This window comes from Gossypium arboreum, chromosome 13 (genome assembly GCF_025698485.1).
Source record: "Gossypium arboreum isolate Shixiya-1 chromosome 13, ASM2569848v2, whole genome shotgun sequence".
Classification (NCBI taxonomy): Eukaryota; Viridiplantae; Streptophyta; class Magnoliopsida; order Malvales; family Malvaceae; genus Gossypium; species Gossypium arboreum.
In genome coordinates, this window is record NC_069082.1 from 119,801,299 (window position 1) to 119,819,618 (window position 18,320).

The 18,320-nt window shown below is 31.7% G+C and overlaps 2 long non-coding RNA genes across 2 annotated transcripts; both read left to right on the plus strand.

Moving 5' to 3' along the window:
* Positions 1-8,743: 8,743 nt before the first annotated feature.
* On the plus strand, positions 8,744-11,087 carry LOC128286540 (uncharacterized). The gene is made up of 3 exons (XR_008277145.1): positions 8,744-9,026; positions 9,945-9,986; positions 10,872-11,087. It is a non-coding gene; the product is annotated as an uncharacterized LOC128286540 (long non-coding RNA).
* Positions 11,088-11,790: 703 nt separating this feature from the next.
* Positions 11,791-14,047, plus strand: LOC128286539 (uncharacterized). Its single transcript, XR_008277144.1, has 3 exons — positions 11,791-12,000; positions 12,914-12,955; positions 13,832-14,047. It is a non-coding gene; the product is annotated as an uncharacterized LOC128286539 (long non-coding RNA).
* Positions 14,048-18,320: the final 4,273 nt, after the last annotated feature.

Consider the following 18,320-nt stretch of genomic DNA (forward strand, 5'->3'; position numbering starts at 1 on the left):
TGGAGAAAACACATCTACGAAGTCTACACATGGAATCCGACTGTAACCTTTTACAATCAGCCTTGTTTTATATCTGGGTTCTTCAAACTCTTGGAGTTCCTTCTCATTGGGGCTTGAAATAGGCAAATGTTTCCACATAGGGGCTTGAATTTTTTTATCCAAGTTAGTCCTTAAAGTTGACAATTGTTTCCTCATTAGGGCATGAGCTTGGCAATTATTCCTACATTAGGGTCTGAACTCTAGGGTTTTAAAAAACTAACTTGGACAAAAAAAAGTTCAAGCCCTAATGTGAGAACAGTTGCCAAATTCATGGCCTAACTTGGACAAAAAAAAAAGTTCAAACCCTATGTGTGAAAAGTTGCCAAGTTCATTTAATTTCTTTTTATTTTTTGTGCAATGTATGTTTATAGATAGAGGAGGAGTTGCAAATATAAGAATTTAAGAGTATATTTAGATGGAAATTTTTAAATTTTGAGATTTTTAAAATGATAGTATTTTAGAATTCATTAATTCAAAATGTTAGAATTGGTAATTGCTATCGTTGTGTAAATAACTTTTTAGGAAAAAAATAGATAATTGAGATTTTACGATTTAAAAATAATTATAAAAGAATAGTTGTATTAAAATAAATAATACAGAATACTTAACATGGATATCATGATATTTTATCTTATAATGGGATCATGTATATTAATTCAAATAAAATTATGAGGAATTTGAAAACTACATCTTTAGGTAGAATTTGAAGAACGAAATTGACCTATTGAAATTCCTTTTGAAATTCTCCAATATATTTACTTGAACAAATAAATTCATTTTAGTATTTTGAAAATCTTGATATCAATAAAATTCCTACTACAAATCTCTCACCCCAAACACATCCTAAATCATGAATTTTCTAATCCTAAAAGTAGGATGAATAAATTAATTGAATTATGCAATAAGATTTGATGCACAATTAAATAATAATAAAATGACACATCATCATTGCTATTAAAAAAAAGAATAATTAAAAATAAATGTAAATAATTTTATTTTTAAAAATAAATACTAACTATAATCATTAAACATAAATAAATACAAAACATCAAACTTCAAATAGAAAATAGAAAATTCTAACTCAAAATTAAAACTTTAAAATGCGAAAATTGAAAATCAAAATCCAAAACTTATATCCTTAAATTCAAAATTCGAAAAAAAAAATATAATTAATATGGGGCCATATAAACTTCCTCTTCAAACTTTCTTGTGTCAAGTTCCAATCTTCAAGCAAAATCATAAAAGATGTCATCTTTGCAACCAGTGAAAAATCAAGATAATCAATCCCCTCATATTGAGTGAACCCAACCGTGCCTTGTACCAATCAACCGTTCCATCATACCTAAGTTTGATGTGATGACCCATTTACAGTCAATTCCCTTTTTTCCCTTCGGCAATGGAACCAAGGACGTGAGTGTAAGACCTTTTGTTCCTATAGTTGACACAAATGAGAGATATGACCGAAATATTTACGAGTTAAAAGCATTTAAAAATGAGGTTTTCGCAACTCACATCAAGTCTCGAAAAGTCGAAAAAGATCAAAACATTGTAGGCACATTAAGTAAGAAATTAGATTAAATTTTAAATTTTAAATTTTAAAACATTTTTTTAATAAAATCTAAATCGGTTTTCAATTGTTCGGGGTGATCAAATTCAAAACCGACCTCATATGGTTAAAATGGTTTAAAATAGCATAAGGACCTTGATTTGACACTATGATATTGGTACAAGTCTCCAATTATATCGATAGAAGGTCCCTGTATTGTAGATTTTTATATTTTGTTTAACTTGTTTACTATATTACAAGATCTAAGTATTAATATTTGTACATTAAATGCAAAAATTTTCTTAAAATTCTCATATTTTGATATCTAAGAGTTCAATATGAAATTCTATATTTATAAAACTAAAAACTGAATATAAAACACCAAAAAAAAAAAACTGAAAAAACATACTTAAAGTTATCTCAATTTGGCTAGTGTCTTCACAAAACTTATTAAATCATAGTTCAAAGACACCATAAAAGAGCAAACTTGATGGACTTTAAAACCTTCTTCAAGTGAAGAGGTAATTCTATGAATGCAATGATGGATAAACTTCAAACACATCAAGCTTATACATGTTCATTTAAAACCTCTAACATTACATCAGAACTCAATTATTAAAAATAATAAACTTAGCATATTGACACCTAGATACATGTCACAAGACACAATAATTTTACGCATTTAATTTTTAATTAATTTTAAATTATATATCTTTAATTATTGTTACTTATAATTTCTCTTAATTTTTAAATAATAGATAATTTTAGCACTATATAAGAGAGTAAACAATAATTTTAATTAGAAAAATAAAAAAGTTAAAATAAAAATTATAATAATAATTCAAGATAAATACAAAAGATACAAACATTAAATCAATAAACACATTTAATAATAGTTGTTAAAAATAATTTTGAAGTTTGAGTTTCTTTTCAAAACAAATCCACAAGTCATTTTTCACATACACTAAATAATTAATGGATAGCTTACTTCACATAATTTAAATAATTTATAGAAAAATAAAAAGATAATATGGTTTTTTATACAAAAGAAGAAGAAGATAATATCGATATTGACTCTTTGAATAATCATTATTTTAACATTTTGTTCTTTCTTTTATATAATTCTAACTTATTAATGCTATCAATGATTTATTCAAGTAATAATTCTATTTTATATCAATAAAATTAACACATATCTTTTTTTAAATTAAGACAATTTTTTATGTCAAATCTTTTAACTAATAATTGTAAATTAAATTATAATTATAATTATCATAATATATTTTTATATTTTATGATTAAAATTCTATTTAATTAATAACTCTATTTTAATATAAATATAAATATTTTAACTAATAATTTTAAATTAAATTATACATATTTTTAAAAATATTATCGAGAGAAAAAGCTAAAACCTTTCTCGACCGTCTTAGAAGTCGAACGTTTGCCAAACTTAGTTGTTTAATGGAAGATACAATTATTATAAATAGCTTCATAAACGTTTTTTTCTGGTCGTATGATTTTATTTTTCTTATATAACTATAATTTAAAATTTTAGAAAATAAAGTGAGAATTTTCAGATTCTTTTTAGAATTTTTAAATAGTTTATAAAAATATTATTAAAAATTATAAAGTATCAAATTGAATATTTTAACTAATGTCAAATTAGATATTAACTCTAAGTTAATTATCTACATTAAGGGGAACAACATTTATCTAAGGAGTGATTAACATATTACAACTTAACAATGTGAGTGACGATATTATAACATTTGATAGTTAAGTAGCAATTCCTTAATTATTCCAACTTCTTGTTGATGATGTTATGCCTTCATGTCATTATTTTTAAAGCTACGAGCTAATGAGACTTCACAAACTCTAAGAATAAAAAGAATTTAAAGTTAAACCCCATGTGATGGCTTGATAATAGGGTATTCACCACTTCAGATATAGCATGAGCTCGAGTCGTGCTAATCGTGTTTATTGTTCAGGCATTGCTTTGTTATTGTAATTCAGAAAAAAAGAAAAAAAGAATTTAAAGTTAAGAAAAATTAAAATATAAATGCTAATTTAAGAAAATAAGTAAACTAAAATATAAGGATTCATTATAAGATTAGATAAGTTATACTGAATGTCATTAAAGTATTAGTAATTTTATGTTTTGATCACTCAATCTCAAAAAATTACAAAAGTTACTAAATTATTAAAAAGTTTTCATTTAAGTCATTAAACTCTTAAAACGTATTTATTTAAATCATTGGATTGTTAAGTTTTTTGTAAGTTCAACTAGCGAGCTTGATAGCAATCTAATTTTGTGTGTTTAATGTACCTATTTTTGGTCAATTTTTGAATAGAATGCTACTAAGCTTGTGATTTCTTGCTTAAATTTTATCAAGGACGCAATTGGAATGTTGTAGTTCAAAAATAAGAAAAATTGAGCTAAATTGGAACAAAAAAGCTGTAACGCCCCAATTTTCGGGAATTCTTTGAATGTTGGCATAGGTTTAATTATGTTAGTGGGCCTCTAGAAAGCCCAAGCTTAAGATAGAACCCGACAATTTTAGTTAATTTTTGTTCCATAAGAAAAATGGGGTGAAATGATGAAATAGTACCTATGTGAAAATGTTTGAAAATGCTATAGGCTAAATTGAAGTGGTCAAATAAATAGGAGTGCAAAATAGGAGGATTTGCATGACAAACCTCCCATTTTACATGAAGTGGCCAACCATCATGTTGTTGTAGACAAAATGTACACTTGATATCCATAATTTATGGTACAAATTGATACAAATTGATAATAGGTTAGGTAAATGTTCCATGATAATGGGTTAGGTAAATGTTTCATGATAATAGGTTAGGTAAATGTTCCATGATAATGGGTTAGGTAAATGTTTCATGATAATGGGTTAGGTAAATGTTTCATGATAAGAATATCATGTCTTTTGTATTAAAGAATTAAATGGATGAAATATGAAGTTTTATTAAAAGAAAAAAAGGGGTGAAAAGAACAAAGTTTTGTCCATCTTTGTTCATCATAGCTGAAAGTTAGAGAAGAGAAAGGAGAGGAGAAAGCTCTTGAGTATTCGGTCATTAGGAGGAGGAAAATTGAAGGTAAGTTCTTGGTACCTTGCTTCTATTTTGAGGTTCATGAGTTCTTCTTGATTCTACCTTAACTCTTGAAGTATATTTTGATTTTTAGTTGTGTTGTGAGCATTTAGTCATGAATTAAAATGAAGGAAATGGTTGTTGTTTCATGTTCTTTTGATGAAAAATGGAAGATATGTGAAGTTGAGCCAAACAAATGAGCATGCATGTGCCTTAGATGCTAAAGGGAAAAATCAGCTAACATGTGCTTTAAAATGATGAAATGGAGATTATGCTTAAGTAAAAATCATAGATATGTGATGATTGATTGGTGATATACATGTTTAAATAACATGTATGCAAGATAGGTGTATGAAAGAGTGATTTGGTAATAAATCTGCTTGGGACAGCAGCAGTAATGTGACTTTGGAAAATCACCATAAATTGTGGGAGATGAATTAGAAGCTGAATAAATTATGTAATTAAAGCTTATTGAGTCTAGTTTCTAATGAAATAAACAAGAACATATTTTGAATTCTGTACAATGAGAAATTTGATTCGTAATGAAGAGTGGTCAGATTAGTTAAACAGTGAAACATGGGAAACTTTGAGAAAAATCTGGTATTGATTGGCTAAACCAAAAATTCTTAAAATTTTATGGATAGAAGATATATGAGTCTATTTTCAAGGAAAATTAACGGAACTTGATTTGGAGTTTCGTAGCTCCATTTATAAATGATTTAGTGACTGTTGCTCAGCAAGACAGCTTGCAGTGAAATTATGATTATGTGGTAAACATTGACAAAAATTTGTTAATGAGTTGCTAATTGTTTTCTTATAAGCTTACTATGATTTGTAGGTGTGGTTGGCCGAATATTATAAGGGGTTAATACGTAGTTCGTATTTGAATAGTTAGATTAATGTGTTAGTAATCCAATTGTAGGCGGTTCGTGTGTGGATCTCGTCAGCATATCGTCGCAAACAGGTGTGTAACTAACACCCTCTTTCTTAGTCTGGATCGGCAAAAGTCGAAAAGTCGAAATGCCGAAAATCGGTATTTTGTAGATTTGCGAGTGTGCGAATGCTCGTGAGGTAAATCGATTAATGTTTTTGGTAAGCTGTAAAATTTGGACTGCAAAGTGCATGATTTCTGTGCCCTCGATATTTTTGGGCTTAATGGGCCAAAATTGGAATGATGGGCCAACGGCCCAATTCGTAAGAACCACAGGTACGTGATTTGTTAGTACGTGAAAAGTAGGAATATGCATGAAAAACCCTAAAATAGATAAATTACTAAAATACCTTTAAAAGTGGAAAATTTACGCTTTTGCCCCTAGTAGATAAATTACCAAAATACCCCTAGGTTAAATTGACCTAAATGCATGTTTGATGTTGTTATTTATCGCATGCCATGTTGTTATTATCGATGCATGGACTGGGATATTGACGGAGGAAGTATTGAAAGTGGCTTGTCCACGTCTTGGAGGCTTTGCCTCAATTATTGATAAGCTGAGCAAAGCAAGGCAGAATGTGGAGTGTTTGGGTGGGTTGAGCTATTCCCCACATGGAGTGTATGGCTGAATACGGGTGGAGTGTAGTGGTTGGTGGGTTGAGTAGTCTCCCAAATGGGCTTGCATATGTTTACTAATGTTACATGTATTTTGAAATGGGCCTATGGGCCATATCATTATCTGAATAAGGGCTAAGGCCCATTTTATTGTAATCTGAAAAGGGCTCTAGCCCAGTATCATCACATTACTGAATGGGCTTAGGCCCAATAGGCTTGAGTGACTTAGGCTTTGAATGGGTTTTCCTTACACCGAGTTTCCCCAAACTCACCCTTTTATTTTCATCCACGCAGAAATCCCCAACCATAGTGGGCTTGGAGTCGTGAGGGAATTCGGAGTGGCCACCGCTCGAAAGTTTGATTTTCTTCGCTAACTGGACATCCTTTTAATTACGTTTGAGGTTTTGGGCTTTTAAATGTAATAAGGCCGCTTATTTATTTTTGATGGTTTTATATGTTTTATTAAGATAGATAATATTTATTTTAACTGTTGAAATTGGATAGCTTTAGGCGCGTTTTCAAAAACAACAGTTGATTTCAAAATAACACGACAACAAGCAAAGCTTCCGCAATAAAAGTATTTTCCAAAATTAATCACTTTTCCTAAAATGACTTAATCAAATCGGTTTCCTAGAAATATCCATGACGTTAAAGTGTGGCAATGGCGGTATGCATGTCTAGGATTGGATCCGAAGGAGCTTGGTACTTAGCGATCCGATGGACTCACCACCTCTTTCCGGTTTCCTACCGGTGCATAGCTTCCATTCACTTTAACCCTTAATGAATTAATCTTTTGAACGTCAAGTACGATTTTCTGGACTTAGAATGGAAATTTTTTTTTAACGTTTTTGATGTGGCATGCTGGATCCGGCCATAACTTCTGGGCCGGGTTTGGGGTGCTACAAAAGCAAGACAAGGGTCTGAATTGAAAATTTCAAGATTATTTTTGGGCTAATAAAAAAAATCAGATTTTTGACTTTGTAATGACCCAAAATTCACTAGCATCGGAAAAGTACATTATCGGGCCTCCGTCTTAGTGAAAAGGGTTCTTAAATAATTATTAGTAATAATTATAAGTCTAGTAGTGTGTTTAATTAGGTTTTAATTAAGTGAAATTAGCTCAATTTAGAGTAATTAGTAAACAGGACTAAATCAAATAAGGGGTAAAAGTTGAATTATAGAGTAATAGAAAATAAAAAGGACTAAAATGGAAATTAAGCCATTTATATGAAATGAGGCGGCATATATGCATTAAAATCTAAGATTTTATTTAAGTTATAAATAAATATTATATATATAAATATTATAATTATTAACCATTATTATGGTTTTATATTATTATTATTATTATTATTATTATTATTATTATTATTATTATTATTAAATAAAGTAATAGTAGACAATTGTATAGTAATAAAATATACATGTGTAAAAATTACATTTGTACATTTGTAAATTAAACACCTAAATTACTTATAATTTAAGTATGAAGATATTTTATAATTATTAATTGTATTAATTATATAATAAATAAATTAAAGACATGACAAGTGTATGATGATGATAAGGTACAAATGTAATAATATTTATGTGTACAATTGTAATAAATGTAAATGATATTAAAATAGATATTTACTAATTATTATTATTAAGTTAAAGATGTTTATTAAATTAAATAATTAAACTATGAGATTTTTTTGATAAATAAATTAAATAATGACAATTGTAATAAAATTATTGGTACAAATGTAGAAAAATATATACGACCAAATATAAAATGAATATTATTATTAAAATAGATATTTATTGTAATCATTATATTATGTTAATAAAGTAAATAAAATATAAAAAAGAAACAAAAACAAAAACAAAAACAAAAACAAAGAATAGAAACAGAATTGAAACGAGAAGCAGGGAAGAAAAAGAGAGAAAAAGGAAAAGAAAAATAAAAGAGAAAACTAGGGATTTGAAGCTTGAAACTTTGATTGGTAAGTTAATTAAGTCCTTTCTAGTTAATTTTGATGTTTTAGAATTTCTAAAAAAAAGTTTTATTGAAATTAAGTTGATATTTCAAGATTTCATAGGTTTTCAAGTAGGGTTTATGTTGGACAAATTATGGAATTAGGGGTTTAATTGAATGAATTTTAAGTTAAAATTGATTAAAGGATTAAATTGAATTAGGGCATAAATTGAATAGAAATGTAATGCCCCAATTTTCGGGAATTCTGTGAATGTTGGCATAGGTTTAATTATGTTAGTGGGCCTCTAGAAGGCCCAAGCTTAAGATAGAACCCTGTAATTTTAGTTAATTTCTGTTCCATAAGAAAAAGAGAGTGAAATTATGAAATAGGACCTATGTGAAAATGTTTGAAAATGCTATAGGCTAATTTGTAGTGGCCAAATAAATAAGAGTGCAAAATAGGAGGATTTGCATGTCAAACCTCCCATTTTACATGTAGTGGTTGGTCATCATGTTGGTGGTAGACAATATGTGCACTTGATATTAATAATTTATGGTACAAATTGTTAAAAATTGATAATGAGTTAGGAAAATATTCCATGATGGGCATGATAAGCATTATGGGCATTTTTATTGGAATTATGGCATGAGTATGGCACAAATATTAGTATATCATTTATGTGTCATAAAATGTTGAGTGATAAGAATAACAAAAAGAAAGTAAATGAAGGTTTTTGTTCATTCTTTGTTCTTCATAGCCGAATTTGAGAGAGATCAAATAGGGGAGGAAACCCTTGAATATTCGGTCACTAGGAGGAGGAAAATTGAAGGTAAGTTCTTGGTACTTTGCTTCTATTTTGATGTTCATGGGTTCTTCTTGATTCTACCCTAACTCATGAAGCATATTTTGGTTTTTGGTTGTGTTGTGAGCATTTGGTCATAAATTAAAATGAAGGAAATGGTTGTTGTTTCATGTTCTTTTGATGAAAAATGGAAGATAGGTGAAGTTAAGCCAAACAAATGAGCATGCATGTGCCTTAGATGCTAAAGGGAAAAATCGGCTAACATGTTGTGCTTTAAAATGATGAAATGGAGATTATGCTTAAGTAAAAATCATAGATATGTGACGATTGATTGGTGATATACATGTTTAAATAACATGCATGCAAGATAGGTGTGTGAAAGAGTGATTTGGTAATAAATCTGCTTGGGACAGCAACAGTAACGTGACTTTGGAAAATTACCATAAATTGTGGGAGATGAATTAGAAGCTGAATAAATTATATAATTAAAGCTTAATGAGTCTAGTTTCAAATGAAATAAACGAGAATATATTTTGAATTCTGTACAATGATAAATTTGATTCGTAATGAAGAGTGATCAGATTAGTCAAATAGTGAAACATGGGAAATTTTGAGAAAAATCTGGTATTGATTGGCTACACCAAAAATTCTGAAAATTTTATGGATATAAGATATATGAGTCTATTTTCAGGGAAAATTAATGGCACTTGATTTGGAGTTTCGTAGCTCCAGTTATAAATGATTTAGTGACTGTTGCTCAGGAAGACAGCTTGCAGTGAAATTATGATTATGTGGTAAACATTGACAAAAATTTGTTAATAAGTTGCTTATTGATTTCTTATAAGCTTACTATGACCTGTAGGTGTGGTTGGCCGAATATTGTAAGGGGTTTATACGTAGTTGTATTTGAATAGTTAGATTAACGTGTTAGTAATCCATTTGTAGGCGGTTCGGGTGTGGATCTCGTCAGCATATCGTCACAAACAGGTGTGTAACTAACACCCTCTTTCTTAGTCTAGATCGGCAAAAGTCGAAAAGCCGAAATGCCGAAAATCGGTATTTTGTAGATTTGTGAGTGTGCGAATGCTCGTGAGGTAAATCGATTAATTTTTTTGGTAAGCTGCAATGTTTGGACTGCAAAGTGCATGATTTCTGCGCCCTCGATATTTTTTGGCTTAATGGGCCAAAATTGGAATGATGGGCCAACGGGCCCAATTCGGTAAGAACCCTTGGTAATGATTCTGTTAGTACGTGAAAGGTAGGAATATGCATGAAAAACCCTAAAATAGATAAATTACTGAAATACCTTTAAAAGTGAAAAATTTACAATTTTACCCCTAGGAAATAAATTACCGAAATACCCCTAGGGTTAAATTGACCTAAATGCATGTTGGACTGTTGTTATTTACTGCATGCCATGTTGTTATTATCTGATGCATGGACTGGGATATTGACGGAGGAAGTACTGAAAGTGGCTTGTCCACGTACTGGAGGCTTTGCCTCAATTTACTGTTAACTGAGCAGCAAAGCTGCAACTGTGGAGTGTTGGGCTGGGTGGGTTGAGCTATTCCCCACATGGAGTGTATGGCTGGTACGGGTGGAGTGTAGTGGTTGGTGGGTTGAGTAGTCTTCCCAAATGGGCTTGCATATGTTTATTAATGTTGCATGTATTTTGAAATAGGCTTATGGGCCATAATGTTATCTGAATAAGGGGCTAAGGCCCAATTTATTGTAATCTGAAAAGGGCTCTGGCCCAGTATCACTGTTACCTGAATGGGCTTAGGCCCAATGGGCTTGAGCTCACTTGGACTTTGAATGGGTTTTCTTTACACACTGAGTTTCCCCAAACTCACCCCTTCTTTAACCTTGCAGGTGAGCCTTGATGTGGGTGACTTGGAGCCGGAGGGGATTCAGAGTGGCCATGGTGAATACTTTTGGGTTTGAAAAAGAGACTGGTTTTCTTAAGTTATTTTTAATTACTATTTAATTTTTGGGTTGTAATAAGGCCATTTTAACTTTATTTTCTTCTTTGATTTTCTGGGATTATATTATTTTAAACAACTTTAAATTGATGGATAATAATTCAAATGGGCTAGACTTAGGGCGTGATTTCAAAACGATACTTGTTTTTTTTATTTAAATAACACGACGTCATGAATACTCGATTTACCAAAGATAACCACTCAAAAAAATTTCAACTTGTTATAACCAAGTGTGGCAATGGATGTGGACATGTCTAGGATTGGATCCAATCGGAGAGCTTGGTATTTAAGCAGTCTTCATGGCTCACCTCCTCTGTTATGGATACCTACCTGGTGCCCAGCTTCCATTCACTTGGTTAGTTTAACAAAAGTCGGCTTTTAAAACACTAAAAAGGGAACACGGGTTTTTGACTTCAATGTGGCACGTCAGATGTAACGCCCCAATTTTTGGGAATTCTGTGAATGTTGGCATAGGTTTAATTATGTTAGTGGGCCTCTAGAAAGCCCAAACTTAAGATAGAACCCGACAATTTTAGTTAATTTTTGTTCCATAAGAAAAAGGGGGTGAAATTATGAAATAGGACCTATGTGAAAATGTTTGAAAATGCTATAGGCTAAATTGAAGTGGCCAAATAAATAGGAGTGCAAAATAGGAGGATTTGCATGACAAACCTCCCATTTTACATGAAGTGGCCAGCCATCATGTTATTGTAGACAAAATGTACACTTGATATCCATAGTTTATGGTACAAATTGATAATAGGTTAGGTAAATGTTCCATGATAATAGGTTAGGTAAATGTTCCATGATAATGGGTTAGGTAAATGTTTCATGATAAGAATTTCATGTCTTTTGTATTAAAGAATTAAATGGATGAAATATGAAGTTTTATTAAAAGAAAAAGGGGTGAAAAGAACAAAGTTTTGTCCATCTTTGTTCATCATAGCTGAAAGTTAGAGAAGAGAAAGGAGAGGAGAAAGCTCTTGAGTATTTGGTCATTAGGAGGAGGAAAATTGAAGGTAAGTTCTTGGTACCTTGCTTCTATTTTGAGGTTCATGAGTTCTTCTTGATTCTACCTTAACTCTTGAAGTATATTTTGATTTTTAGTTGTGTTGTGAGCATTTAGTCATGAATTAAAATGAAGGAAATGGTTGTTGTTTCATGTTCTTTTGATGAAAAATGGAAGATAGGTGAAGTTGAGCCAAACAAATGAGCATGCTTGTGCCTTAGATGTTAAAGGGAAAAATCAGCTAACATGTTGTGCTTTTAAATGATGAAATGGAGATTATTCTTAAGTAAAATCATAGATATGTGATGATTGATTGGTGATATACATGTTTAAATAACATGCATGCAAGGTATGTGTGAAAGAGTGATTTGGTAATAAATCTGCTTGGGACAGCAGCAGTAATGTGACTTTGGAAAATCACCATAAATTGTGGGAGATGAATTAAAAGCTGAATAAATTATGTAATTAAAGCTTATTGAGTCTAGTTTCTAATGAAATAAACGAGAACATATTTTGAATTCTGTACAATGAGAAATTTGATTCGTAATGAAGAGTGGTCAGATTAGTCAAACAGTGAAACATGGGAAACTTTAAGAAAAATCTGGTATTGATTGGCTAAACCAAAAATTCTGAAAATTTTATGGATAGAAGATATATGAGTCTATTTTCAGGGAAAATTAACGGAACTTGATTTGGAGTTTCGTAGCTCCAGTTATAAATAATTTAGTGACTGTTGCTCAGCAAGACAGCTTACAGTGAAATTATGATTATGTGGTAAACATTGACAAAAATTTGTTAATGAGTTGCTTATTGATTTCTTATAAGCTTACTATGATCGTAGATGTGGTTGGCGAATATTGTAAGGGGTTAATCGTAGTTTGTATTTAAATAGTTAGATTAACGTGTTAGTAATCCAATTGTAGGCGGTTCGTGTGTGGATCTCGTCAGCATATCGTCGCAAACAGGTGTGTAACTAACACCCTCTTTCTTAGTCTAGATCGGCAAAAGTCGAAAAGTCGAAATGCCGAAAACCGTATTTTGTAGATTTGCGAGTGTGCGAATGCTCGTGAGGTAAATCGATTAATGTTTTTGGTAAGCTGCAATGTTTGGACGCAAAGTGCATGATTTACGTGCCCTCGATATTTTTGGGCTTAATGGGCCAAAATTGGAATGATGGGCCAACGGCCCAATTCGGTAAGAACCACAGGTACGTGATTACGTTAGTACGTGAAAAGTAGGAATATGCATGAAAAACCCTAAAATAGATAAATTACTGAAATACCTTTAAAAGTGGAAAATTTACGTTTACCCTTAGTAGATAAATTACCAAATACCCCTAGGTTAAATTGACCTAAATGCATGTTTGATTGTTGTTATTTACTGCATGCCATGTTGTTATTATCGATGCATGGGATTGGGATATTGACGGAGGAAGTACTGAAAGTGGCTTGTCCACGCATCAAGGCTTTGCCTCAATTCTTGATAATCGAGCAAAGCAAGGTCAGCAATCGTGGAGTGTTAAATGGGTGGGTTGAGCTATTCCCACATGGAGTGTATGGCTGGTACGGGTGGAGTGTAGTGGTTGGTGGGTTGAGTAGTCTCCCAAATGGGCTTGCATATGTTTCTTGATGTTGCATGTATTTTGAAATGGACCTATGAGCCATATTGTTATCTGAATAAGGGCTAAGGCCCGGTTATTATAATCTGAAAGGGCTCGCCCAGCACCACTGTTACCTGAATGGGCTTAGGCCCAATAGGCTTGAGCTGACTTGGGCTTTGAATGGGTTTTCCTTACACACTGAGTTTCCCCAAACTCACCCCTTTTATTTTCATCCACGCAGGAAATCCCCATCCATAGTGGGCTTGGAGCTGTGAGGGAATTCGGAGTGGCCACCAGTTCTAAAAGTTTGATTTTCTTCTGGTGAACTGGACATCCTTTTAATTACGTTTGAGGTTTTGGGCTTTTAAATGTAATAAGGCCGCTTATTTATTTTTGATGGTTTTTATTATGTATTACTAAGATAGGTAATACTTATTTTAACTGTTGAAATTGGATAGCTTTAGGCGCGTTTTCAAAAACAACAGTTGATTTCAAAATAACACGACAACAAGCAAAGCTTCCTTAATGAAAGTATTTTCCAAAATTAATCACTTTTCCTAAAATGACTTAATCGAATCGGTTTCTAGAAATATCCATGATGTTAAGGTGTGGCAATGGCGGTATGCATGTCTAGGATTGGATCCGAAGGGAGCTTGGTACTTAAGTAGTTCGATGGACTCACCACCTCTTTTCCGGTTTCCTACGGTGCATGACTTCCATTCAACAACCCTTAATGAATTAATCTTTTGAACATCAAGTACGATTTTCGGACTTAGAATGGAAATTTTTTTAACGTTTTTGATGTGGCATGCCAGATCTGGCTATAACTTCTGGGCCGGGTTTGGGGTGCTACATCAGATTCGGCCTTAACGTCTGGGCCGTGTTTGGGGGTGCTACAAGAAATTCAATTATTATTGTAAAATTAGTGCTGTAATTATACTTTTGTAGCTAATAAAGAATTCGAGGTATAGGCACAAAAAGGGAAGGAGAAGGTCGTTAAGGAATAATTGCAAAATTCGGGTTTGTATTACTATAATTCAAATTATTTATTTATTCATTAAATGTTAAATTAATCTATGTGTATGGTAAGTAAATTACAAGGTAAGTGTTATTGTTGAATTGAATGAAAATTGAGTTGAATGATGAATATGTATTGAAATTGAATCATATGTGGATTGAAATGGAAAAGTATATTGAATTAAGTTGTAATTAAATTGAGAATGAAATTGAAATTGAAAAGTAATGTGGAATACCCTATTAACCAGTCGGGCTGAGTCGGATATAATTGGCATGCCATAGGATTTGGAAGAGTACGGGATTTATCGGCTTTGCCGATCAGACACTTTATGTTTCGTATTTGAGGCACCTCGTGTGTCGCATCAGGCACCTTGTGTGTAGTTTCAGGCACTTATGTGTCGTATACTGATCAGGTACTATGTACCGTTTAGGCACAATGTGCCGTGAATCCGTGAATCTGTGAATCCGTGAATCCGTGAATCCGTCAAAGTCTGGGTTTGTTAATAGGTTGAACAACTGAAATGAGAAACTTAAAATAAATTGATTGACTATATTATTGAAAATATTGAAAGAAATAAGAAAGTTGAATTATGTATCGAAAATTGAGTTTGAAAATGAAAGGCATGAACTTAATGTTCATGTAGTGATTGAAATTGTACATGTGATATGGGATGGAAATTGAAGAATAGCTAAAAATTGTATTGTTATTGTTAATTAATGAAAGTTTAAGAATGAATTGATATTTGAGAAATTGGATAGTTACATGCATGGTAATTATAATTCTTTATTGCTATTATAATTTAAATTATGGTAATACCATTGAGTAAGGAATACTCAGCATACAGTTGTTCCCGTGCGTAGGTTGATAGGAGTCCAGTGTCCTGGTCCAGCATTCGAACGATCTTGACTCTAGTATCAAGATTTTGGTGATGTTTTCTTCCTTTAAGTGAAAGTGGCATGTACATAGGTATTATAATGGTTATTTTGGTATGTTATATAATTAGGTTGTACATAAAAGTATTTGGTATTTTGATGTTTTAAACTAGCGATATGGTAGAAATTTGTTTATGGTATTAGTATGAATTAAAATGGTTTGAATTATTTTATGAATTAATCGAAATGGTAATTAAGTTATCAAGTCAATATGTTAAGTATAATTTAGGTATATTTGAGTATGTAAATGCATTGGTTGAATTCTGGAATTGGTATTGATTGTTGTGTGAAAATTTGTTGGGAAGGTTAAATAATTATAAAGGGTTATATTGAATTTTTTTTTTTTTTAAAAAATGAAGTCAATTAAATTAAAAAAATTATATGAACTTATAATTATATCATAATATGTTTGTTATTTATTTAAGAAGTATTTGTAAATTATCTGATATGTCCGGTAATGCCTCATAACCCTATTTCGATGACGGTTTAGGGTTAAGGGGTGTTACAGACTTTGACAAAATCCTATATTGAGAAAAAAAAATCTGATTTTGTGGTTGGTTATTGAGCATGATTTTAGAGTAAATCATGTGAAATTAGTTCTTTGAGAGGTTTATATAAATACTTCTAATTGTGACTTGAATTTACACTTCAATGTAGAAAGTAATTTGCATATTCTTGCATCAGGCATTCTGCCATTTCTTTCTTCGTTTTATGCTTTGGTACAATTGTCTTTCGACTCTTATACCCCAATCGAGTATGATTAATTTCATGCTTAACTAATCTCCATTTAGCTTTATGCTAGTCATCATTCTAATCGAGAATCATGAGATATGAACTCGTGCTAAAACCTTACAACACAATATTCATTATCTCTCCGAAATATGGGATAGTCATAATCGTCTCTCAAAGTTAATTCAATTTCAACTCAAAAAGTGCATGTTGGGTTGGAGTAGTTTGGCGTATAGTTGGAAAAAAGAGACGGTTGTCTGCTGCATTCGAGTTCCCCCGAACAAATTAACATGTCTAGGTGGGAAAAGGTCAATTGGATTTCGTCAAGGGAGATAGTGATTAGATTTAAATGATCCACGTGGTTGAGGCTGTTAATTCAAGTTGGGATCTTCTAGATTGTAAGATTAGTGAGATCTTTAATTACAGAAGCGTGTTACGCGGTTAGATAGTCGATAAGGGTTGGTTTGCAAGTCGTACCGGAATCAACTACACAAGGAAGAGTTGGTGATTGAGGCGTCCTTGGTCACTATAACGTGCTTATCGTTTGGAAGGAAAAAATCACTTTCAAGGATCGACTCGAGTTTGGAATATTTTGAGCCTAAGGCTAAGAATTCACATATTTGATTTCCTAATTAAATTTCAGTTATTTAATTTTATTTTGCAATTATAATTCAATTATTATTTTGTTCTATTCAGTTTTATATTTTTAACATTTATCAACTAAAACCCCATTTTATTTATTTTTTAGTTCAGCACATTACAATTCGTCGGCACAATAGCTACCACGGCTTTGGAATCTAGTAACGTAAAAATGATATTAGGAATCTCAGTCCCTGTGGGATCGACCTTCTTCTGTATATTACTGTTTAATTTAGTTAGAGCATAGGAAATTTATATTTGGTTTTCTTGACAACCATCAAACTTTGGGTGATCTCTCTTAATTAAACCAATGATTCGATCTATAGCTGATATTTGGGTGATCTCTCTATCCCGCATTGTAAGTATTTGAATATGGATCATAGCACCTTTGGGGTGGCTTTGGGAAGTTCCCCACAACATCTACTTGTGCTATTGTATCCTCGTGTAAAATCGAACATGAATATATTGGATGATGATGTGGGTGATAGGTTTTATATTTATGATTGATCGTACTTGAAAACTAACTATTATCACGATGAAGGCAAGTGTACTTATCGAACAGTAGTATAGCTTATAGTAAGAACGGAATGTCGAACCCACAGGAACTAAAAGTACTAGTATTGACCTTCTTTTTTATTATCTAGCTTAAAAATAAGAGGATTTGTTTTATCTAAACTAATTAACTAAACTAAGAATGCACAGGAAGTTAATTGCGGAAATACTTTTGGAAAAACTGGTTGATTCAGACAATACCCAAGGAAAAATCCACCTAGACTTCACTTGTTATTTGACTCTGAATTAGACGATTTATTCACTTGACTCGATCTGTAGAAATCCCTAATTTATATTATTATCTCTCTCGAGACTAACAATGTCTAACCTTAAATTGATTAATTGAAATCTCTTTCAAATTAAAACCCCTAATGTTGCATTAACTCGATCTATGGATTCCCTTATTAGGTTTGACCCTAATCCGGCAGATTTATGTCACCCTATGTCTAGGGGTGCAATCAACTCCGCTTAATTATGCTAGATCTACTCTTAGACAGGGACTTTTTCTCCTCTGAATAAGCACATCAATACTTGAATCAATATCCTAGAATATTAAAGCAAGAATTAAGAACACATAATTAAGAACAAATCAAGTATTTATCATATAATTTAGAAATTAGTAACAAGATCCGTCTTAGGTTTCATCCCTCTTAGGTATTTAGGGGATTTAGTTCATATGTGTAAAAGAAAACATATCAGAAGAATAATGATAACAAAACATAAAGAAAACCCAAAAACCCCTGAAGGAAATTGAAGGGAGATCTTCAGTCTTGAAGGAGAATCCGACTTCTGAGATAGATCAATCGGCTTTTTTCAAGTAATTCCTTGCCTCCTACTCCATGCGTTCCTTCTCTAGGTGC